The 26,131-nt window shown below is 35.4% G+C and overlaps 1 pseudogene; it reads left to right on the forward strand.

The window, feature by feature from the left end:
* The first annotated feature begins 4,317 nt into the window (after positions 1-4,317).
* Positions 4,318-6,054, forward strand: LOC107633539 (putative 1-deoxy-D-xylulose-5-phosphate synthase 2, chloroplastic pseudogene; annotated as a pseudogene).
* Positions 6,055-26,131: the final 20,077 nt, after the last annotated feature.

Below are 26,131 nucleotides of genomic sequence, written 5' to 3' on the forward strand. Positions count from 1 at the left end.
TCTTAAAGTCTCTAATTCCTTTTTTCTTATAATACCTTATTTCTTTCTTAGTGTATGAGCATTTTGTCCACAATCTTTCAAGATAATTACCATGGTACCCTTGCTTTTACTAAAAGGTCCTTTTATTCTTAGTCTTTTTATAAAATTTGTATTTTGCCCTTTTTTTTCATTAAATCTTACTTTAGTTATCTTTCTTACATTTTTTAAAGACACTTTTATCCATTGGTTGCTACTTTACCATTTTATCATTATATTTTACCAAAAGAATTATTTTGCCTTTTAATAAGTTAATTAACTATTTTTATGTCTTACTTTATTCCAAAATTAGTATTATACTCTTAAATATTTTAAGTAATACTTTTTAGTCTTAGTGCCAAAATTACTGAATTAACCTTATGACTCCTCATTTACTAATTTACTCCTAATACTTTTAATTTATGCTAATTTTATTTTTAATAACATAAAACACTATTTTACTCCTAACTTCTTGTGCTAATCCTAGTAGTTATCATATTTTCAATTTTGATCCTAAATTTTACTAAAACTTTTATTTAGACTAAAAACTTCATCTTAACTACAATTTTAACCCAACTCTTTCATATAATTATAATTTTATCCTTAAGATTACTAAAATTATAATTTTAAGCCTAATTTCTTTTAATTACATTTTTAGCCCTTTGTTTTTCCTAATGACTGAATTACCACTTGTGTTTCATCATACTAATTCCATAGAACCTATGAAGCATAGGAACTTTACTGAGTTGCTGTGTCCACGTGTCAAACATATTTTTGGATACGACACTCGTCCGACACGCGTGTCTGCTGTGTCCAACCGTGTGTAACAACCCAGACCACCCGCTAGCACGATATTGTCCGCTTTGGCACACAAGGCCTCACGGTTTTGCCTTTGACGATAGGGATGATAGCCGAAGCCCCCACACTCACTCGTCAAAACGCGTCATGCTAGGGAGAGGTATCCACACCCTTATAAGGCATGCTTCGTTTCCCTCCCCAACCGATGTGGGACCTTACAATCCACCTCCTTAAAGGAGCCCAACGCCCTCGCTGGCACATCGATTCGAGCTCCGGCTCTGATACCATCTGTAACAACCCAGACCACCCGCTAGCACGATATTGTTCGCTTTGGCACACAAGGCCTCACGGTTTTGCCTTTTACGATAGGGATGATAGTCGAAGCCCCCCACACTCACTCGTCAAAATGCGTCATGCTAGGGAGAGGTATCCACACTCTTATAAGGCATACTTTGTTCCCCTCCCCAACCGATGTGGGACCTTATTGTAAGGGTGTGGATACCTCTCTCTAACATAACGCGTTTTGCCGAGTGAGTGTGGGAGGCTTCGGCTATCATCCCTATCGTCAAAGGCAAAGCTGTGAGACCTTGTGTGCCAAAGCGGACAATATCGTGCTAGCGGATGGTCTGGGCTTTTACAGATGGTATCAGTGTTGGAGCCCAGATCGATGTGCCAGGGAGGGCGCTGGGCTCCCTTAGGGGGTGGATTGTAAGGTCCCACATTGGTTGGGGAGGGGAATGAAGCATACCTTATAAGGGTGTGGATACCTCTCCCTAGCATGACGCGTTTTGACGAGTGAGTGTGGGAGACTTTGGCTATCATCCCTATCGTCAAAGGCAAAACCGTGAGGCCTTATGTGCCAAAGCGGACAATATCGTGCTAGCGGGTGGTCTGGGCTGTTATAGACTTACAGGAGGCACTACGCAAGATAGAGAAAGAGAATTTTTAATGAGCTATAGTGCATTGTCAGTGGCAGCTACGTGGATGGTATTCTTAGGAGCTCAGGATGGTCCTTCTTTCCATGACACTATGAATGAAGTCTGTCGTTGGACCTAAACACTAGAACAAAAGTCTGGCTTGAAAAGACAAATAAGAGATTCTCCCACGCCAAACTTTGTTGGTGACCCTTCAGTGGTCATGACAAAAGGAGCACCCAAGGGAAAAAAGGAGAGGGGTAAACGGAGGTGCACTAAATGCAACAGTGCTGGTCATGTAAAGAATAAATGTCCTGTGAGTAATGACGGTGACGATTTGGATGATAAGACTAGTAGTGGCACGCAAGCTAGCTTTGGTACCGAAGAGGTCAGTGAGATACAATATTGCATTAGTTGTTACTTGAATTAAAATAAACTCGCTCGTAACCTCTATGTTGTAGTTATACTTGATATAATTTTTGACTCCATGTATTATTTTTTCATAGGAGCTTCCCAAGGATCCTATGGCTTCTCAAGAGACATTAGTAGTGCCAAATACAGAAGTAAATGCATATGCGCAGCAAGAGTTTGGACTTGGTGATTCAGGATTGATTAATGGCTATGAGACTCCCATCCTACCGTATGGAAGTCATGAGTGGCTATTACAGGTATAAATAATAAGAGATGAATAATTGCATTGTTGAAACTTTGTGTTTTGGTAAGTTTTAAACTATTTGAAATCACATTATGATTCTTTGAAGTCCTTTTTATTTCTCTCAAATTTGTTTGTGCTGTGGAGAACAGGTTGTACAACAAGGACATTATTCGAAGTTCAATGGGATGCTGTAGAATGTACTTGTATATACTCATAAGAGTATGGTTTAAGATGTTAGTTAAATTCTTGGATTTCAAATAGTAGTGCTTTGAGGTTGATATAATTTTTTTATAATTAAATTTTTAGATATTTATCATAACTTGTCATCGTTACACTCGGCTGAAATGTGCAGAAGGATTCAATAGTTTTGATTTATATAGTTAAAATTATTGTTGATTCTTATTCATGATAAAATGCATGCTAAAATTCTGTTTGATTTACGATATGCATGGAAAAATTATTATAACTGTAATATACCTTCCATGGTTGATGTCTCGACAAGTATCAATCTATGTGCTAAAGGAAAAGACAATTTGGAACCTGTGTTCTCTTCCTGAGAAAAAGAGAGTATTGGAGCAGTAAATGATAAATGCAGATATTTTTTTTTGTCTGAGTAATATATTAAGGAATAGGATGATACTATCTTATTGCATCATTCCTGGGCTTGCAAGCTGAATTTGTTGCACTAGATGTTATACTGCTAAACTATGGCATTAAAGCAGTCAATAGTAGCTGACATCGGTTTAGTTACTCTAGTAATAGAGTGAGTTAGTGAGATACTTAAGAGAGCCATAGCAAAATGTTTTTATCAGTGAGGTCTTTGCAAATGCACCTTTCTTCATCTCAGCAGAGGTTGCCGGTGCTTTGGATGCAAGATAAATATTAAAGATTGCACTCATGTATGATTTCCTCTATTTTGATGTCAATTTTCAAGTTTTTCATTTTCAGCAAAAATGATGACTACAAAGAGATAATTGTTCCAGCTGGCAAAACTTATGAGGTATATTTTCAAGTCTTGGAAAATATCTTCATTTTTATTTATTCCTTAATTGTGACAGCTGCTTATTTTCTTTTTGCATCTGATCATCCTTTTGAAATGTAGGAATTAAAATTATATTGATACAGATGTGAATAGGTGAAAAAATCGCATAATTATCTGGTTGTGATCTAATTGAATTCATTTGCACTTTAAAAGGTTGCGTTTGAGGGGGACCTATAAAATTACGAACAACTGAAACAAAGTGATGAATATGAAACTATATTTGGCCATGTCAATGTTTTTAATATTCATCGGAGATAAGGAAAGGACAGTGATGAAAGACTAACGCTATCAATACTATCAATACATAGAAAAAAGAAAATAAAGAAATCTTAGACAAGAGTAATGCAAATCTACTAAAAGCACAAAAATCCTAAAATGATCAGAGTTGCCATTATCATGGGTAGCTATCGACTGAGATGCTAGAAAGAAAGGGAAATCATGTGACTGACTTTGTGATTCAATTCAATTTTTCTTTTCCACAAAAACATGTGGCATCTCCTTTTTTTTTCTTTTGAGCTCAAATTTTAAAATTTAAAATCTTGTTTATATCATGTTACTGGACAGTTTCAGTTGAATGAATCGAACTTGTCTTTTCTTAGGTTCTGCTCTCAGTGGACTCTGTAAACTCGTACATTGCATGGGATTTTTTACTAGTACAAGGCAAGATAAATATGGTATTACTACAGTACAATATTTTTTATTTGAAGAATTCATGTTGTTTTCCTTGAATCCGTATGAGGTGAAATTTATGTGTTCTGTGGTTTATTGTCAGGTTATTTGATTTAGTTTCGAGTTTTTAAGTCCTTCATGGTGGTTGATTATTTTGGCACAGCTGATGTTACCGTACCGCCGCTACGAGTCTGACCAAGTGAGTTTTTCATGCTTGTAGTGGTATGAATTTCTCAGGAGAGAAGCCAGAGACCCCAGTGTTGGACGTAGTAAACTACCGAATCCACATGAAGAATCTATCGAATGAAGAACTTGAGGCGCTTGCTGATGAGCTTCATGAAGAGATTGTTTACACAGTGTCAAAGACCGGTGGACATTTAAGTTCAAGCCTTGGTGTGGCAGGCCTCACAGTGGCACTTCACCATGTCTTCAACACTCCTCAGGACAAGATCATTTGGGATGTTGGTCATTAGGCCTATGCTCATAAGATTCTCACCGGAAGAAGATCCAAGATGCACACCATTCGACAGACTGGTGGACTTGCTGGATTCCTCAAGATTGCTGAGAGTCTTCATGATGCCTTTGGTGTTGGTCACAGTTCTACTAGCATTTCGGCAGCCTTAGGTAAAATTAATTAAATTAAAGGAAATGAAATTGATAATTGAGACTTCTCAAATAAAAGTTAAAAATTTACTAATCGAAAATATTAGATAACCAAATAAATTTAGCTAAAATTAGTCAGAATTTACTTTATTTAATATTTATTAATTGCTATGAATACTAAATAAAATAAGTTTTGGCTCTTCTCTCTAACATTATCGGTTTCTAATAAAGTGAATTCACACTTTGGTTTCAGGGATGGCAGTTGCAAGGGACCTGATTGGGAAAAACAACCACGTGATATCGGTGATTGGTGATGGGGCCATGACAGCAGGATAAGCCTACGAGGCCATGAACAATGCTGGTTTTCTTGACATTAACCTCATCATTATATTGAATGACAATGAGCATGTCTCTCCTCATAGGTCTGGCGCATGCTTCTTTGAGGAGCTTGGCCTGTTCTACATTGGCCCCATAGATGGCCATCAAATGGAAGACCTTGTCCACATTCTCAAGAATGTGAAGGGAATGCCATCACTCGGCCCTGTCCTCATCCACGTCATCACCGAAAAAGGTAAAGGCTATGCTCCTGCCGAAGCTGCACCCGATAAAATGCACGGTGTCGTCAAGTTCGACCATAAATCCGGGAAGCAGAAGAAGACCAAAGCACCCACACATGCTTACACACGCTACTTTGCGGACTCCTTGATTGCAGAGGTAGAGGCCGATGACACCATTATTGCCATCCATGCCGCCATGGGGGTATGATCAGGTGGCACATGACGTGGACCTTCAGAAGCAAGGTGACTCTAGTTGGATATGGAACAATGGTACAAAGTTATGTGGCAGCAGCAAAGGTTCTTGAAGCACACGGCATCTCAACAACCGTGGCTGATGCTTGATTTTGCAAGCCTCTTGATGGACCATTGATGATGTAACTTGCAAGAGAGCATTGAATCTTGATAACAGTTGAAGAGGGTTCCATTAGAGGGTTTGGTTCTCATGTTTCTCATTTCCTTGGCCTCAATAGACTCCTTGATGGCAACCTTAAGGTCTACTTTTACTTAATTATTATATTGTGTGCAGCACCACACCTTTAATATATATATATATATATATATATATATATATATATATATATATATATATATATATATATATATATATATTCAGTACTGACCTACATGTTTGTGTTAGTGCAGTGGCGAGCCATGACTCTACCTGATAGATACATTGAGCATGGATCTCAGAAGGATCAAATTCAAGCAGTGGGGTTGAGTTCAAACCATATTGTAGCTACTGCTTTGTCATTAACCAATGTTCAATGGGACAATCGTTTGCTTCTCAGCATGGAAATATGAACCTTGTTATTAATAGGATTTCAAATGTAAATAAATATATAACACTAATAAATTAAAACTCTGCCAAAGATTTGTTATTAGACCGTGTTTATTTGATGATTATTAAAACACCCCTGACCTACTGATGGGAATAACAATTTGTACATCATAGGAAACAGGGGTGATTGGCTGCTATATAGCTAGTTTTTATGACTTTTATATTGAGCAGAACATACAATTAAATGCAAACCATTGATAAAATTCAACAATCACTCACAAAAGGCAAAGTTTGAACATGAAACAGTGCGTACATCAAATAACTGAAATAAATCATTATAAATAAAAAGATTCGCATATATTTAAATAGTCCAAAAGAAATAAGTGCAAGATATAAAGATAGCTTGTATTTTAAAGAAAATTAAAATGGTCTAATTCAATCCATAACTACTAATAAAAAAGGTTATAAAATCCTAAGTCTGTATGACAAACTGCTGCATCTTTTTATTCCAGTCAGTGACAGCAAGCTCCACTATGATATCCCGCTTCGAGTTATTAGAGTCATTCACCAAATTCACAGCCAGGCACATCTTTGTGTAATCATTGACAATCTAACAGACAGTAACTATGATATCACATAATGGAATAAACATAACTTTATTAACAATGATATTTTTCTTACCCATGTCTTATTACCGAGGCTCCAATAGCGATTGAGGTGCATCCATTGAGCGACCCAAATACCACCGTCATTCCTTTGCCACAATTCAATGCATATATTAACAAAGCAATATAACAAAAGAACAAACAACCACTAAATTGAATATATACTTTGAAAAATGGTATATTTAAACTTACGATTTGGCAGATTATTGCGGGACAGCTGGCTCATTGAATTTATACTTAGAAAATTGAATGTTTCTAAAGGAAGGTGTTTCACCGAAGTTCATGTCGGATAAAAAATTCTCAAAGTAATTTAACACATTGTTAATGACACTCTTACGCTCTGTCATCAATGTGCCCTTTTTGAAAGAGTCCAGATATCTCACGATCTCGTAAAGTAAATCAACCACTATGAGAAACCAATGGCCATTGAGGTAAATTGACACAAAAATCTACAACAACAGTCGGAAAATAACCTTAACTAAAACAGCCATGAAATATTATTATACGAATTAATTGATAGTTCAATAAAATTAACGAACTTGGTGTAAACTGCCAAGATCTCCTATGAAGTTATCCTTGATGTATTTCATTGTGCCAACACAGTTCTATTTTGGGCTTAAAACAATTTGCTACGATGAATATTGAACTAAGTAAGGAATCTTATTATGTTTCTAGTATATCTGGGAAGATATATTAATTTTGAAGACTAAATTTCGAACTGTAAATAAACTTACAAAAAATGTCGGTGGCAGAAATCATTGGTTGCCATATTTGTTTCCTTTTGGCCCAAAATGTCCTTTGGTGAGCATCGACAAACTAAGGTAAGGACCTATGGAGTATAGACAATCATAGTTATTCTGCACCTACCAATCCAAATTTGATAATTTTACAAGGATAATAAATAAATAATGCAAAACTAATTCTTACATCACCAATTATTGGCTTGCCGGACATTATAGTCAGAAGAGTCTTGCGTGTACCACTACAATAATCGTTTAGAACAAGCATTTCCCTGAAATCATAAAATCAGAATATTATGCTATAGTGGTAGAAAAGGTTATAAAAAAAATTATATGACAAATTAGCAATAAAATGAGAAATAAGTTAATTTTACATACTTTGGATCCAAATTATTTCCAAAGATGTAAGCAGCAATGGCCAATTCTTTATCAAAAAATTTCATCTCTTTAGTTGGCCGAAATAAAAGGTCCAAACACTATAAAAATAATGGCAACAAAAAATAAGTTCAGTACTCATTCATTTTGATAAACACAAAGTGTGAAAAAAAAGCAATTATAAAAATAATATAAATATTTTATAAGTTGAATTTTAGCATTTTCAAATCTAACAAAAACATGGCAAGTGTTTTAAACTGCAGTAAAAATATTTATAAGTTACTAACTAAAGCCATACTTACTTCAATAATATAAATATTAAAATTGCATTTGCATAAAATATGATTTTTTTTTTACTAACTTAATTACCGAGGATGGAAAAGCATAATGTTATAATGTTAATTATTTACTCAAAGTATACACATAAAATCAGCCAGATATTTTTTTGTTCATATTAAAAATAAAAAATTTTTCATCTACTAACATTATCCGAAAAGTTAAGTACTCACACGTGGCATGTCATCCCGTCCATATTCGGATTGTAGTTGTTGTAGTAAAGCCATGGATGCCCTGGAGGAAGCTTCTCCGCAAATTACAATTCTTTCTGCAACTCCAAAAAATATGATAATTATTTTAGGCAATGTTACTTATTTGTCAATAATGTCCTCTCAACTGATCAACTTTTTCACGACATCAACAAATCAAATTCTCATATCACTAATTGAAATTTAGCTCCCTAGTATTAATCAGGATTCTAATAAACTTTCCAATGTCACTAACAGGCACAATATGATGACCAGAAAAAGAAACTGGTACTCACGAGCCTAAAGCCCTCAACAGTGAAGCTCAGACCTCATATCTAGTGCAAAAGAGAGGAGAAGTTGAGGAAGAGATTGTATTTTATGGCTTAACATTAATATTATAATATGTGAGAATACTAAAAAGTTCTTCACCCTTAAATGGGAACAGTGGCAAATCCAATGGTTAAATGATGTTGTACTTTGTGAACTATAACTTCTTTCTATTGTGTACTATTTTGATCAAATGCTATCTAAGTGGTATTTAATAGTTGTTATTTAAAAATAAAAACATAAAACCTTAACTACGGAGACCAGTAATCCACGCTTTTTTTCCTTGCACCTCTAAGTACTCTTCTTCGTGACTGGTTCGTCACCCAAACACATTGAGGGATCGGCATCAAGTATTTCTTTCAAAGGGTCCGACAGCGGAGTTACAACTGGAGCAGTATTCGAAAGCTTTATGCGTTTCAAAGTGTCCGACGGTGGTGTAACAACTGGAGCAGTATTCGAAAGCTTTACACCGTCAGTCCGTCACTCTCACTTTTTGGTGAGAAACCAACCGTTTTCACAATCTCTGGGAGAACTGTTGTTATCCCTTGCACAACAGCTTCGCGAATCATCGTCAACAATGCCTCGGCAATACCCTTTCCAAGCTACAAGATGCCATAAAATAAGACGTGTTACTTGTATAATAAGGTAACAACACAGCAGATATAAACATCACAAAAGATAATTAAAGACATGTTAAATAGAGTATGCCAAGAAAGTAATGCATATTCAGGTATTGTAGTCTAAAAATAGATTACCTTCTCATCCAAGGCGGAGAAGTCCATGTTTGATTCTCCCTTAGAAGTTACAGAGGCATCCAGTGTGTACTGCTCAAGCCAAATAAATTTTAGTATTTTTATTAGGCTAAAAAAACTACTAAACAGAGTTTACAAAAGACTAATAATCCGATCATTTAACAAAAACAAGCGTGATTACCTTACTCATATTCTTTGCTCCTCTGATCTGCAGTGATTGAAAAAAGAGTGTTAGGTTTAAAACATCATGATAAACACTGTTATTTATAGAGATAACTAACAAAGATAACGAAAAAATCTTTTTTTATAAAGATATCCTAATAAATCAAAAAGATATTATATTTTTTCAACTAATATTCAAATTAAATCCAATTTTTTGTAAAGATATCGTAATAAATAACTAAGATATTTTATTTTTTTATTTTATATTCATATTTAAATTTAAATTCAATCTAGTATTTTTTTATAAAGATGTCTTACAAAATAATTACGTTAATCCAATTTACGATTTCGTAATCAAATCAAAGATCTGAAAATTAAATTCTAGTTTACCTTTTGTTGGGGGATCGAGTTGAAAGGCCGGCCGACAGATCCTTCCTCAATTCTATCGTTCTCTTCTTTCTCCTTCGATCAGAGTTCGGTCTCTCTGTCGGTGAAAAAAACTATCAAAGCTCCCTTACTTCTCCTTCGTTCTGATCTCGGGGCGTAACTGTTATTTCACCGCTTAGCCTTAGCGGCCTCATAGTTTTTTCCAAGCCACTGTTCTCTGAAATTGTCACAGGTGCCATCTGGGCCTAAGATGTTCTCACTTTTTAATGCGTATAACGGCTATAACCAACTTAAGATGAACTTCGTGGATGCGAAAAAGAGTGAATGGCAGCGGTGATGGTCAAGTAAGTTGGGTTTTGAGAGATGTGGAAAGTGAGTGGAGGGAGAAGAAGAGAGAAACGTGAAATGCAGAAATGATTGAAATGAAAGATAGAAAATTAGGGTTTCTTTCCATTCAACAGACGCGCTACTAAATAAATTCTTAATTACATATTTATTTTTAAAAAAATAAAGATAATCTATTATCTTTTAGAATTAAATACTAATGAATACATATAAGGGTTGACTCGCAGTAGGATTCAAAATTTAAATCCAAAATATTTTTAATTTATTACTTTTAGAAAAGTATAAAAAGATCTCAATTCTATTACAATATATTAATTCTGTCATCATATAATTTTATAGTCAAATTCGATTATACAAAGTTAATAACTAAAAAATAATTCACATTATGTAAGAACAATATCAAAACTAAATCCTTATAATAAAAAGTGACAAATTTAAGTTATAAACATGTACAAATAATTATAATAACAGATAAGTTATAATAATAATAATTATATATTTTATGTTTATCATAAAGTGAGTTATAGCTTACATATCTGTTCCAAGTTCTTACTTTAATATTTTTATAAATATTATAATAATTAATCCTTCCTAATAATTTTTATATTACAATTTTTTTAATAATTAAATATTTTTAAGAATTCTTTTGAGTTTTTTTTAAATTAAATCTTATAAAATTTTTTATTACAGTGATAAAAATAGACACAAGCTCTAACTTCAATCATGCATTAGAGAAGTAAAAATCTATCTACCTCTACTATTTAAATAGTTATATTTTGAATACGTATTGATATCATTAACATATAATGTAGAGTCTAATAAGTAAAAAATATAATTTTAGAAACCAAGAGTGAAGCTATTATTATGTTTTAAAAGATATTAATACTATAACTATTAATAAACTCTCATATTTTTTAATTTTATTCTTATTTTCTATATATATTAATTTTTTTTGTCAAAAAACAAATATGTGGAATGGTAATTATTGCATTCTTTTTTTTCTTTTAAACATTTTTTTCTTTAATTTTCTATCTTACTGAAGAGACAAATATATCTTTAGAGTATCGGTAAAATGGTCTTCTCTAGATTGGTATCCATCATAGATCAACGAAGATCTAGTCGCATCCTATAACCATACCGATCCTTTTATAGTGTGGATCTTATCCGATCCGGTGACAGCGCGAATCGAATAATAGCTGCGATTGTCTTCGTGAGCGCTTATGTTAGAGAACTTGAATTTCATATTTGATTTAATTTCAAAGAGAAAAAAGTGGCATAGTCTAGAACTCTTTTGTTTTCATCTTTTCTTACTTCACTACAAGAAAAAGGCGTATTTGTAACAAAAAAAATTGTTACAAAACGTCAAAATTTTGAAACAAAAGTTTTTTGTAACAAAAAAAGGGGCCGTTGCAGTAAGTCCCATTACAAAAAATTTTTGTAACGAAAAATGGAACTGTTACAATTCAATATGATGTTTTGTAACAATTTTTTCTGATACAAAAAACCAGAAGCCGTTACAAAAGTGGTAACAAATTTTGATCTTCAAGGTATTTTTCATGACAATCTATTTTTTCTTATCAAAAAATTTTGTTACAAAATATAACTTGATTTTGTAACATTTTTTTTCTTTAGTTACAAAAGTAAAATAATTATTTTATAACATTTTTTTTAATTAACTAATATATTAACTATTTTATTAAGCAAATCTACATTTATATAATATGTAAAACATACATAATTCAAACATGCCTCATTTAGCTAAAATTGTTTTAAAAGAAAATAACATTAGTGAGTACATTGATTAGTTCTACAAGTTATATGTCTTGCACAAGTTCAACCAAAAGTTAAAAATTCTAACATAGATTAGTGTCTCTATGAATCAAAATACTCTTGAGCCCTCAAAGTAGCATGTGGTCACCATTTCAGCACTCCTATAAATAAGAAAATCCGAAACAAAAAGTTAGGTGCATAGTCAAAAGAAATATCTTGAGGCAATCAGAAATCATGTAGCAAACAAGGGTCTATTTTGACACAGAAATTCGTCAAATAGAACTTGTTTGCTCAAACAACACAATGCAGTTTAATTGAGAAATTGTTGAGTTAAGAAATTAACTAAATTAATTAATGATGACAAACATTATTTTTGAGCAAAATAAATAATTAGTGTTGATTAATTTATATCTACCTATTAACTAATTGTTTATTGTTGCAGGCCAAATGTTAATAGCCCAAATGGAATAAAAGGCATTCAGCAAAGAATATTGGGCTGAAAGCAAAATAAAGAGCCCAAGCAAAAGCAAAGGAAGAAACCAAAGAAATTAAATCGGGCCATGCATACTAATATCCGATCCAAGCCCGAACTGATTTCAGAATTGAAATTCCCTCTCTCCTGCTTAACCAAAAGCAACGTTCCTCTTCCTTCTAATCAAGTCACATCAAGATTTCAGAAAAAGCAAGAAAGAGAAAGAGAAGAAAAGCTTCTTTCATAAGCCATTAACCAAAGAAGCAAGAGAGAGAGAGTTGAAGCTTGAAGCACAGAAGCTAAAACAGAAATTCCAAGCTAAATCAAGCTTAAGAAAGGTAATCCATCTCATCTTTCATGCATCAAGATCCTCATCCCTTCTTCCCAACTCTCTGCACTACCTGAAAATGGCTTTGAAGGAAAAGTTGTTTTCTGCCCCATTCTGCTGTGTATCTACGGACCTAATCAAAACTTGGGGACCAAGTTGCATCTCTATGGTTCAGATTTAGTTGACCAGTGAAAAATAATTCCAGTTACTTCTTCATGGCTTTCGGTCAAGTTGGAAAAGTCAGAAGCAAAGGTTCTACTTTGATGCTTGAGAAGAAAAAGTAAGCTTGTGGGTTGGTGAAGCTCAAGGCTCAAGGTGTTGACCTTGGAAGAAGAACTCAGCCACATGCAAGGAGATATAAGAAGTTTGCTGTTCATTCAGAAACCAAGGAGAGAAAACCAGTGAGTAGAGGTTTTGTTATGAGAGATAGCTCTTTGAAGAAGTTCATCTAACTGGACAGTGCTTCCTAATCAAAGGTGCATTCCGCCAGTATGAAGAACTAAATCAGAGGCTTGCTAATCTGGTTTTTCGCATAGCACAGAGGCTGTTGATGAAGTCAATCTCCTTCATGTTTTACTGATTGTAATGTACTTTTCTAAGCTTATCTTTCTGTAATTTCTTGAGAGAAAAGGCATTGTGAGAAAGCTTGAGAAAAAGCCATGAGTGGAAAAAGGCTGAGAGATACACTTGAGAGAAAAGCCTAGAGTTATTTTCTGATTTCTTTAGGTTGATTAAGTGTCTTGTATCTAGTATCTGAATGGTATCCCTTTCTTAGTTGGGTTAGCACTAAGAGGTATAGTTAGGTATTAGCATAGCCAATGTCAAGTTAGGTTAGAACTTGAGTGTGAAAGGATTGGGTCAATCCTGTGTTATTGGTGTATGTAATACTGTTTACTATAGTGAAATTCTTCCACAGTTGTGGAGGAGACTGGATGTAGGTTGCATAGCACAAGGCAACCGAACCAGGATACATGCTGGTGTTAGCTTTTCTCTTCTCTGCTGTGTTCTGTTTTCTGATATTCATGAGACAAAAATAAATTGTCTCATAAATTTTCGCTGCTAAGTTAAAACAGAATCAGAATTGCAAATCTGTTTTAAAAGGGTAACAACAGTAATTAAAAAGGAAGGCATAAATTCAACCCCCCCTTCTCTAAGCCTACCACAACCTTCAATTGGTATCAGAGCTAAGGTCTCAAGAATCAAGCTTAACCGCTTGGAGCAAAGATCCAATGGCAAACAATCTGGGCACAACCACAATTGCCTACACCCTCACTGAAGGCCAGTCAAACAACCGGCCACCTTTCTTTAACGGAAAGAACTATTCCTAGTGGAAAGAAAGGATAAGGATCTTATCCAATCCATTGACTACAACTTATGGAAGATCGTTGTGAGTGGTCCCAAGATCCCAACAAAAACAAGTGCTGATGGAGTGGTGACTCCGAAAGAAGAAGCTGAATGGAATGAAGATGATAAGAAGAAGATAGAGCTGAACGCTAAAGCAATCAACCTTCTTCACTGTGCTATCAGCTTTGAAGAGTACCGGAAGGTGTCTAGATGCAAGACAGCCAAAGAAATCTGGGAAAAACTCCAGGTTACACACGAAGGCACTAAACAAGTCAAAGAAACGAGGATTGATATGCTGCGAAAAGAGTATGAGATGTTTAGCATGAAGGATGGAGAAAGCATTGATGAAGCATTTGAGAGATTCTCAATCATAATCAACAACCTTGATGCTATGGGTACAAACTATGCAGAACAAACCTTGGTGAGAAAACTCCTTAGAAGCCTCACAAAAGAGTGGAAAAACACTGCCACTGTCCTAACCGAGAGTAACAACATAAGTCCCATAACCTATGATGAGCTGAGAGGAAAACTCCTTGCCTATGAAGCCACACACACAAACACAGACTCAAAGAAAAAGGGAATAGCCCTCAAGTCACAAATAGAACCGAAAGAGAGTGAGTCTAGTGATGGTATTTCAGATGACGAACTTTTGTTTTTTGCTAGGAGATTTAGAAGGATGATGAAGAACAAAGGCAAATACAAGGGATCAAGTTCAAAGGAGCACAAGATAGACTTGAGCAAAGTGACGTGCCATCATTGCAAGGAGGCTGGACACTTCAAGTCAAACTGTCCAAAGCTCAAAAAGGAGGACAAAGGCAAGAAGGAAAGGAAGAGAGTACTCATGGCAGCTTGGGAGGATCTTGAGAATGACTCAAATGAAGAAGAAGAATCTGAAGGAGATGACAAAGACTGTTTCATGGCTGGAAACAACAATCTTGATGAGGTAAATTATTATGATTTGACCATTGAGGACTTGCATGTTATTATTGATGATCTCACCTTAAACACCTCAAAACTGCTTGATAAATACAATGGATGCAGATCTGAAAGAGATGTGTTAAGAGCTGAAAATGAATTTTTAAAAGAAAAAGTGAAGGAAACTGAATGTGCTTTGGACATCATTGAAGAAAACAGATTTCTAAAATCTGAACTTGAAAAATTAAAAGGAAAGCACATTGTGGATCCTTCACATGAGTTAATTGCTGAAAACAAAAGATTAAATGATATGATTAAAATGTTGAATGGTGACTTAGCAAAATTTGCTCAAGGTTCTAGCAACTTGGACAAATTACTTGCAAGTCAAAGACCATTGTTTGAAAAATCTGGTTTAGGCTACATAGCCAAGGAAGATGTTGTTTCTAACACATCCTCTATAAAATTTGTGGCTTCTTCATCAAATACCAAATCCATACCAAACAAATCAGGTATCGGATATGTTTCAAAATGTGAAGAAAAATCTGATGAAGAATACACAAATGTAGCTGAGCCTTCACCAAGAACTGGTCCAAGTTCAAACCGGCCAGGTTTGGGTTATATTTCGAAAAATGAGGCTGCTTTCAAGAAACCAACTTTTCACAACAAAACCTCATTCTCGAAAGGCAAAAATATTCAAAAAAATTCTGGTGAAAATATTTTTGCAAAGAGGAATAACTTTACCAAAAATCAGTTTGTCAAAAGAAATGCATCTCCTCCAAGAACCAGAAAATTTCAAAAATTTAATCATTTCAAGCAATATAACTCACATCAGTTTCAGCAACACACACCAGAAAATCATTGTGCTAATTGCAAGAAATTTGGTCACTCATATGCACAATGCTTCATTGAAAAGAGAGTTGTAGGAAACAAAGTCTACAATGTTATTTGTGATTTCAATGCACTTGGGCAACCAAGATGGATTAACTTCAAAGGATCCAAATTAATTTGGATACCTAAGGCTACTTGAAACTCATCATGCAGATTTGCCTAGCATCCAAGAACAAAAAGGACATGTGGTACATGGATAGTGGATGTTCAAGGCACATGACTGGAAGGTCAACCTACTTCATCAAACTAAATAAGTATGATGGAGGTTTTGTGACCTTTGGAGATGATGGTAAAGGTAAAATCATTGCTGTTGGAAAAGTAGGTAATGAGCAATCTACTTTCATTGATGATGTACTTTTGGTTTGTGGTTTAAAGCACAATCTTTTAAGTATAAGTCAGCTGTGTGATTTGGGATATTTAGTTGTTTTCAAAAGGCTTGAATGCTGTGTTGTCAATGAAAAGACAAATGAAGTGATGTTTGTTGCCAAGCGTTTCAATAATATGTATGGACTTACTCTTGATGAACTAAAGAATCAAAATGTAGCTTGTCTTCACTCTAAAGAATCTGAAAAGTGGTTATGGCACAAGAGATTGGGCCATGCAAGTATGTTTCAAATAAACAAACTTGTAAAGAAAGAATTAGTAAGAGGTCTTCCTTTGATAAAGTTTGACAAAGACATCACTTGTGATGCTTGCCAAATGGGAAAACAAACAAAAAGTTCTTTTAAACCAAAGGAAGACATCTCTACTAAAAGACCACTTGAGTTGCTACACATTGATTTATTTGGTCCAACAAGAACTCAAAGCCTAGGTGGTAAACATTATGGTTTAGTAATTGTGGATGACTACACTAGGTTTGGTTGGGTTTTATTTCTTGCACACAAAAATGAAGCCTTTTCGGCCTTTGAACCTTTTTGCAAGAAAATTCAAAATGAAAAGGATTTGAAAATCTCTTCTATAAGGAGTGATCATGGAACTGAATTTGAAAATAATTTGTTTGAATCCTTTTGTGAGGAATTTGGAATATCTCACAACTTCTCTTGTTCAAGAACACCACAACAAAATGGTGTTGTGGAAAGAAGAAATAGAAGCATACAAGAGATGACAAGAGCTATGCTTTGTGAGAGCAATGTTCCAAAATTCCTTTGGGCTGAAGCGGTTAACACAGCTTGCCACATTTTAAATAGAACAATCATAAGGAAATTTTTGAAGAAAACCCCTTATGAACTTTGGAAAGGCTACCCACCTAACTTAGATTACTTGTCACATCTTTGGATGCAAATGTTTTGTTTTAAATAACAAAGAAAATTTGGGAAAATTTGATCCAAAGGCTTATGAGTGTTTGTTTGTAGGATATTCCACGACTAGTAAAGCATATAGGGTTTATCATCAAGATGCTAGAATTATTGAAGAATCCATACATGTTACATTCTGTGACACTAACTTGGTGCAAAGCATTTTGGAAGATGGTGATGCAGGAAATCAAGCTCAAAATGAGGATGAAACTGCTCAAAATCATGGAAAAGAAAATTCTGGACAATCTGAACCAGAAACAGCAAATGCTGAAAATTCAAGAGACAATTCCATTTTGTCTCATGAATCTGAAGGAAATTCTGCAGACAGCAGCACACAGAATCCCTTGGTAATTGAATCTGCCTCCAAGTCCACCAGACCTCGTGAATGGAGATTCTTGAAGAATTATCCTGAGGAATTTGTCATTGGAGACGTCTCTCATGGAGTGCAAACAAGGTCTTCCACTAGAAAGGCAAATGAAGGTTCAAACATTGCTCTTCTTTCACAAATAGAGCCTCAAAACGTCAAGGAAGCACTTAGTGACCCTTCTTGGGTTAAAGCTATGGAGGATGAGCTTCTTGAGTTTGAAAAGAACCAAGTGTGGACGTTGGTTCCAAGGCCAAGTGGAAAGAAAGTGACCGGCACCAAGTGGATATTCCGGAACAAGTTGGGAGAAGATGGTAGCATTGCAAGGAACAAGGCAAGGCTGGTGGCACAAGGATATGACCAAGAAGAAGGAATCGACTTTGATGAATCCTTTGCCCCGGTTGCCCGAATGGAAGCCATAAGACTTCTCTTAGCTTATGCTGCATTTTGTGATTTTAAATTATACCAAATGGATGTGAAATGTGCATTTTTGAATGGAGTGATAGATAGAGAAGTGTATGTGGAGCAGCCTCCTGGTTTTGAAAATAAAGAGCATTTTAATCATGTTTTCAAACTATCTAAAGCTTTCTATGGTTTAAGACAAGCTCCTAGAGCTTGGTATGAGAGACTTAGCTCTTTTCTTTTGAAAAATAATTTTCAAAGAGGCACCACTGACACAACTTTATTCATCAAGAACTCTAATGATTCTTTTATTCTAGTCCAAATATATGTTGATGACATTATTTTTGGATCAGCAAATGAATCCCTTTGTTCTGAATTTGGAAAACTCATGACAAGTGAATTTGACATGAGTATGATGGGTGAACTTAATTTCTTCCTTGGGCTGCAAATTAAACAAACTGAAAAAGGTATTTTCATTCATCAAGAGAAGTATGTCAAGGAATTAGTTAAGAAATTTGGTATGGAAAATGCCAAACCCATGGGAACTCCCATGCATCCTAATTCTAAATTAGATAAGGGAGAAACTGAGAAAGATGTTGATGAGACTAGGTATAGAGAAATGATTGGCTCTCTTATGTACTTAACTTCCTCTAGACCCGATATTGTGCAAAGCGTTGGATTGTGTTCTAGGTTCCAATCCAAACCAAAAGAGTCACATCTTTCTGCAGTTAAAAGGATCATTAGATATGTTCATGGGACATCCAATTTTGGTCTTTGGTATCCTAAGATTGATGATTTTTCTGCAGTTGGTTATTGTGATGCAGATTTTGCTGGTGATAGAGTTGATAGAAGGAGCACTTCTGGTTTATGTTGCTTCCTTGGGAAGTCCTTAAATGTATGGTCAAGTAAGAAGCAACCAACAGTGGCCCTTTCCACAGCAGAGGCTGAGTATATAGCTGCTTCTTCTTGTTGTTCTCAGCTTTTATGGTTAAAAACACAGCTTGCTGATTACAAATTAAAGGCTGAAAATATTCCCCTGCTGTGTGATAATATGAGTGCCATTAATATTTCTAAAAATCCAGTTTTGCACTCTAGGACTAAACATATTGAAGTGAAATTTCACTCAATAAGAGAACATGTCCAAAAGGGGGATATTAGCATTCAATTTGTTAAATCAGAGGAGCAATTGGCAGATATTTTTACAAAACCATTAGCTGAGGATAGATTCTGCATGCTTAGGACTTGTCTAGGAATTTTGAGTTATGATTCCTTGTTTGAAAAATACTGATGTATTTGCTGGAGCTTTTTGTCTCATAAACAGGTATGAGACAATTCTGGGCAGGTGATGAACGTTTCCCTCAAGTCAACGTGTTCTGGGCTTGTTTCAAATGAATCTCAATTTGGGCCAACCTCAATATTCAGATCAAGAGTGGTCCAAATGTGTTTCATTAATTTCTTATCACCTCAAGGCCCGAATATGAATGTTACAATCTTGTGTGTTAGTTTTTGATGACTTATGTGTTTCATGAAAGGTTTTCAATAAATGTTTTGTGGCCCAAAAGATTTTCAAGAGGATTTAATTTTGGCCCAAAAAGGTGTTTCAGGTTAATATTGTTGTTTTTAAAAAATTTTAAAATTAATTTTTAAAATCAAATAAAATCTTTCTTGAATGAGGTCATGTCTTTTCAAGTCTTTTCAAATGGTGATGCAGTTGCATGGTTTTGGAAACTTGCTTTTTGGGTACGGTTACCAACACTCCCTCTCTTCCCTCCATAACTCCTTCTCCATCACTTCGGTTTTCACCACTACCCTTACTACTCTCTCCTCTTCTTAAATTGAAACTAACCAAATGAGGAAGAAAACCATTGCTAAAAGGGCTCCTCGTGAGAAGGTTTTCAAGCTACCCACAAAGCCATCCACTCGCTCTCAAGACCGCACCTTTACCCCTTCTCCTTCTCCTCCTACCTCTCCTCATCGCTGTGACCCCATGGCTCGGACCAAAAACACTCCAAGGTTTCCTGCCTCTGCCAAGCCGACGCCACCACCAAAGGCCACACCTTCCAAGCCTGGCTCCTCAAAACCAAGTTCAGCAAAGCCTGGCTCCTCCAAAGGCAAACGTCAGGCGACTGAGGAACCCATACCCGAACCATCTCAACCAAAATCCAGGTCGGTTCCAATGCGCTCTCAACGAGGTAACACTCGAGTCCCTCTCCAGAATGTTAAAGAACCAGACATTGGACCTTTTGATCACAAAGCTCACTTTTTGACTTCTCATTCGAACTATAACCCTTATAGATTCAAATCTGCCATGAACAATGATTTTTATGAGAAGGTTATCCAGTATCGTACCCTATGTCCCTCTTTTCTCGCTGATTTGCCATCTTTGAAAAGAAAAGGTTTTCCTTTTGTTGATAACTTGATTTTTCTGGACTGGAATCACCTTTTTGATATCAAAAAACCTGTTTATCCATTGTTGGTCAAAGAGTTTTATGCAAACATGACTTATCATGAGGGCACTGCTCATTCGTATGTCAAGGGCCGAGATATCGTTTTAAACAATGAGACCGTCAGTGATGCTTTGAAGTATACTGATGTTGAGCCCTGTGCCTACACGTCAGTTAAGTGGGATGAAGGAGTTGGTGTTTCTTACAATGATGCCCTGGCTAGTATTTGTGAACATATCTCTTTAATAGATGGCATTACACCCACTCACAAAGCCCTAGGATATGAGCGTGCTCAACTGCACCGAATAGTCAATCATATTATTCTGCCTCAAAGCGGCTCATATCAAAGGGTTTCCTACACTGATACTCTTGTTTTATATGCCCTTCTCACCAAAACTGAAATTTCATTTGCATATTTGATGGTTAGATACATGTTTGACTCTGTTAGAAGTGAAAAGGACAAAGCTCTTCCTTATGGCATGTTTCTAACTTGTATTTTTGAGTATTTTGGTGTTGACTTGACCAATGAGAAATATGAAAATAGACATTCATATCTAAAGGGAGGTGGTTCAGTGAAACAGCAAAAAGGACCAACTCGATCTGAAAGAGTGGTTCTAGATGATGATGATGAAGAGTTCATTCCAGATGATTCTACTGCTCCGTCCACTGAGGGTACTTCCATTTCCACTGGGAAGAAATCCACTCTGCTGAATGTGGTCAGGGATGTTGCTCAAGAGTTTGTCTCTCAATCGAACCACTTGATTGAATTGAGCAAAGAGAAAAGGAAGCTGGCTAGCAAGCATGAGAACTTCCTGAAGAAGTCAAGGGATAGGGTGGCTGTACTGATGACCTTCATTGATAACCTTCAAAATGATGAAGATGCTGCCACTGATGTTGAAGAGGATGCTGTTTCGGAAGGGAATGGTTCTGATGCCTAGGATTTGTCTCATAAAAACTGCTGCTGCTCTCTTTTTGTCTCATGATTTCTGCTTCTTTTGCTACTTTTGAACTATCTCTTTTTGGATGACTGTAATAACTCTTACTATTGATACTCTTTAGACAGCTTAATTAGTACTTTGATCTGTGCTCTAACTCTTTTCTGCAGGATACAAGATTTTGTTTTTGTTGCTCTTATCCGCCCTTGATGACAAAAGGGGGAGTAAAATAGCAATAGGATAGGATAGTACTAGTACTTGTTACTTATTTTTGCTGCATTAATACTTGTTTTCACATGCTGAATCTGTTTGCTGATGGTAATAGCTTGATGTTGGGCTGATTATGTGATGTTGCTCATTTGATATCCCTTGTACAAGATATATTGTACATAACTCTTTATTGTGCTTCCTTTAAGTACAATGTGAAACAGGGACAAAGAGGAAAGCATAGATTCAGGGGGAGCAACATAAAATCAAAGGGAGTTTTCTAAACCTAACTCAAACTTACTTTCTTTTGATTATTGCTTAAATCATGTTTGTCATCAAGGGGGAGATTGTTGAGTTAAGAAATTAACTAAATTAATTAATGATGACAAACATTATTTTTGAGCAAAATAAATAATTAGTGTTGATTAATTTATATCTACCTATTAACTAATTGTTTATTGTTGCAGGCCAAATGTTAATAGCCCAAATGGAATAAAAGGCATTCAGCAAAGAATATTGGGCTGAAAGCAAAATAAAGAGCCCAAGCAAAAGCAAAGGAAGAAACCAAAGAAATTAAATCGGGCCATGCATACTAATATCCGATCCAAGCCCGAACTGATTTCAGAATTGAAATTCCCTCTCTCCTGCTTAACCAAAAGCAACGTTTCTCTTCCTTCTAATCAAGTCACATCAAGATTTCAGAAAAAGCAAGAAAGAGAAAGAGAAGAAAAGCTTCTTCCATAAGCCATTAACCAAAGAAGCAAGAGAGAGAGAGTTGAAGCTTGAAGCACAGAAGCTAAAACAGAAATCTCAAGCTAAATCAAGCTTAAGAAAGGTAATCCATCTCATCTTGCATGCATCAAGATCCTCATCCCTTCTTCCCAACTCTCTGCACTACCTGAAAATGGCTTTGAAGGAAAAGTTGTTTTCTGCCCCATTCTGCTGTGTATCTACGGACCTAATCAAAACTTGGGGACCAAGTTGCATCTCTATGGTTCAGATTTGGTTGACCAGTGAAAAACAATTTCGGTTACTTCTTCATGGCTTTCGGTCAAGTTGGAAAAGTCAGAAGCAAAGGTTCTACTTTGATGCTTGAGAAGAAAAAGTAAGCTTGTGGGTTGGTGAAGCTCAAGGCTCAAGGTGTTGACCTTGGAAGAAGAACTCAGCCACATGCAAGGAGATATAAGAAGTTTGCTGTTCATTCAGAAACCAAGGAGAGAAAACCAGTGAGTAGAGGTTTTGTTCTGAGAGATAGCTCTTTGAAGAAGTTCATCTAACTGGACAGTGCTTCCTAATCAAAGGTGCATTCCGCCAGTATGAAGAACTAAATCAGAGGCTTGCTAATCTGGTTTTTCGCATAGCACAGAGGCTGTTGATGAAGTCAATCTCCTTCATGTTTTACTGATTGTAATGTACTTTTCTAAGCTTATCTTTCTGTAATTTCTTGAGAGAAAAGGCATTGTGAGAAAGCTTGAGAAAAAGCCATGAGTGGAAAAAGGCTGAGAGATACACTTGAGAGAAAAGCCTAGAGTTATTTTCTGATTTCTTTAGGTTGATTAAGTGTCTTGTATCTAGTATCTGAATGGTATCCCTTTCTTAGTTGGGTTAGCACTAAGAGGTATAGTTAGGTATTAGCATAGCCAATGTCAAGTTAGGTTAGAACTTGAGTGTGAAAGGATTGGGTCAATCCTGTGTTATTGGTGTATGTAATACTGTTTACTATAGTGAAATTCTTCCACAGTTGTGGAGGAGACTGGATGTAGGTTGCATAGCACAAGGCAATCGAACCAGGATACATGCTGGTGTTAGCTTTTCTCTTCTCTGCTGTGTTCTGTTTTCTGATATTCATGAGACAAAAATAAATTGTCTCATAAATTTCCGCTGCTAAGTTAAAACAGAATCAGAATTGCAAATCTGTTTTAAAACGGTAACAACAGTAATTAAAAAGGAAGGCATAGATTCAACCCCCCATTCTCTAAGCCTACCACAACCTTCAGCAACCAAATAGGACAACAACCAAATAGTGAATAACAAAACCCGAGCTTCTAGCTTCCAACAACCAAAACAGTGAAGCACTTAACTGGATAATCAATCAATTGAGCTTAGCAACAGTTGAAAACCAAAAGCAATTAAATACCAACTCAATCAATTAATAGAATCAAAGATGAATATTGAAAACAGCTTAAGGTAAATTTCGGCAGCATTTCAGCAGTAAATTTTCCTATTTCACAATTTCAATCAATCAATTCAAATTTCATATGAATTCTTTGACAGTTAAAAACACAAAAAATCATAATGAATTCATAGGAAGGAAGTAAATAAGCCAATTCCAGCAAGAAAACATGAGGAAACAATTAAAACCAATCCAACCACCAAGAAGTAGAGCAGCACTCAGCAGAACAGCAATCAATGGCCCATCATACAGCACCCAAAACAGTAAAATGAACAAAGGTAATGGATTCAGGAAGCATTCTATTCATTGAAGTCAATAACCATTACACTTGCAAGCAGCAGGGGCACAGCAGTTTATCCATTAATTTAATAGAAAATCAATCAATCCAAACTAAACGATTTCAGCAACAGATTTATCAATAAAACTAATCTCAGTTCAGCAACCATCATCTACTCCAACACAAACAACAATAACTCAGCAGCATTTCCTTTCTCATTGAATTTAACAATCATTCAACAAGCAAGCAATGAGGGGGAAAAATCAACAGCAACCAACAGCAAGTATAGAGCAGTAATAATAACTTAATGTGAGAAATTATTCAACAACAAATGCACACACAAATACAAGGATTACTTAAATGACTCATCATGCTTATCCACATAAGTCTGCAGTAAAACCACTTACCGTTTCACTTAAGAGGCTTGTAACAATAGCTTTTTTATCAACTTCTTTCTCATTCTCCCTTTCAGGCTCGCTGTCAGTACTGGTAGGAGGTGGAAGTGCTGAAGCACCAAACATGGCTTCGTCATGAGCAGCTTGGATTTGTTCATCCCTTCTTGCCTTGATAAGAAAATGGATTCGATCTATGTTTAGTCTTCCATACATAGATGATGCATGTATGTTAACAAGGAACAAAACTGACTATTCATGAATATAAGAAGAGGAATATACCTCTATTTTAGAATACCGGAAACTCTGGCCAATTTGCTTGACCAAGAAAGCATCATCTTCAGCCACTGCAGATAAGTGGGCAAATACAATTAGTTCAATTAAGTTTCAGGCTTCAAGCCAAACCCCAAACCATTACTCATTATCATTTATAAGAAAAAATATCATTGGCATTCAATAATTAAAAGAATCACCATGACTAAGCAATGAAAAATTAAAATCAGTAAGTATTGGTGGTATTAACAAGCACACAACAACAGTACTCAACATTGGATCAATTAAAAATGAAGTTTACATTATCAGGATTCAGGTTCATATCACTTCATTTGATTAATTAATTATCAATTGGAAGTGGAGCCCTATTTTCATAAACAAGTTCAGAGTTTTCAGCAAACAACCGACTATCCAAGTGACTTATCTAAGTCTACAAAATAGATATGAACATGAAACTTGTACTAACTTAAAATAGACTGATAGATCTTTAAAATTCTTTTGAAATCAACTCAAAATTCTGTTTAAATTAAAAGTTATAGCGTTTGGAAGTTGGTGCTGCAGAACCAGAAAACCAGAAAAATCTGCAGCAACCACTAAAATTTCAAAAATCATATCTTCCAAACCACTTGGCCAAATTCCCTGAAATTTTTATGAAATATTCAATACACACTAAAGTTTTACAGAAAAATAGTTTCATCTAAAAATTAGGTCTGGACTACTCCCAAAAAGTCATTCGTTCTGCTGCCAATTATGCAGTTTTCTGCAAAAATTCTGCACAAAGTATTTCCAACAACCTCACATACCAATTCCTATATTCAAGTCTAGGATTCATCTAAAATCATATTTCTAACTTTCTTTTGACTAACCAAAGTTGCCCAAGAACTCTTAATTCAATATATCACAATTTCATATCATAGGTGCAATGTAACCATATTATCACAGCATCCATTCTTCAGCATCTCATCTATAACAACATATCTCAAGTTCTGATTCATAAAATCAATTTCCAGCAGCCATAGCAACATTCCATACACAAAATCAACATCAACAAGTACTAGCAGCAAGTTTCAAAATACACAACATCATCAATAATCATTACATTAAATCATTACACCAACCACCAATTACAGCTATGATTCAACTCAATACTAACAATTATTCACACAAAGCAATCATAAACCATTTACAGTTACTCATTTAATTTTATTGGCATTCATAACTTAAAACATTTATTTTTAAAACAAATCCCCTACCTCAGTTAGTCGAAAACGACAAAATTAAGCATGACTTCAACTTCGTTCTAACCCGCAGCAGCAGCAATAGCCTTAAATCGGATCAGCAACG

Source organism: Arachis ipaensis, chromosome B3 (assembly GCF_059453495.1).
Source record: "Arachis ipaensis isolate K30076 ecotype BB chromosome B3, ASM5945349v1, whole genome shotgun sequence".
Classification (NCBI taxonomy): domain Eukaryota; kingdom Viridiplantae; phylum Streptophyta; class Magnoliopsida; order Fabales; family Fabaceae; genus Arachis; species Arachis ipaensis.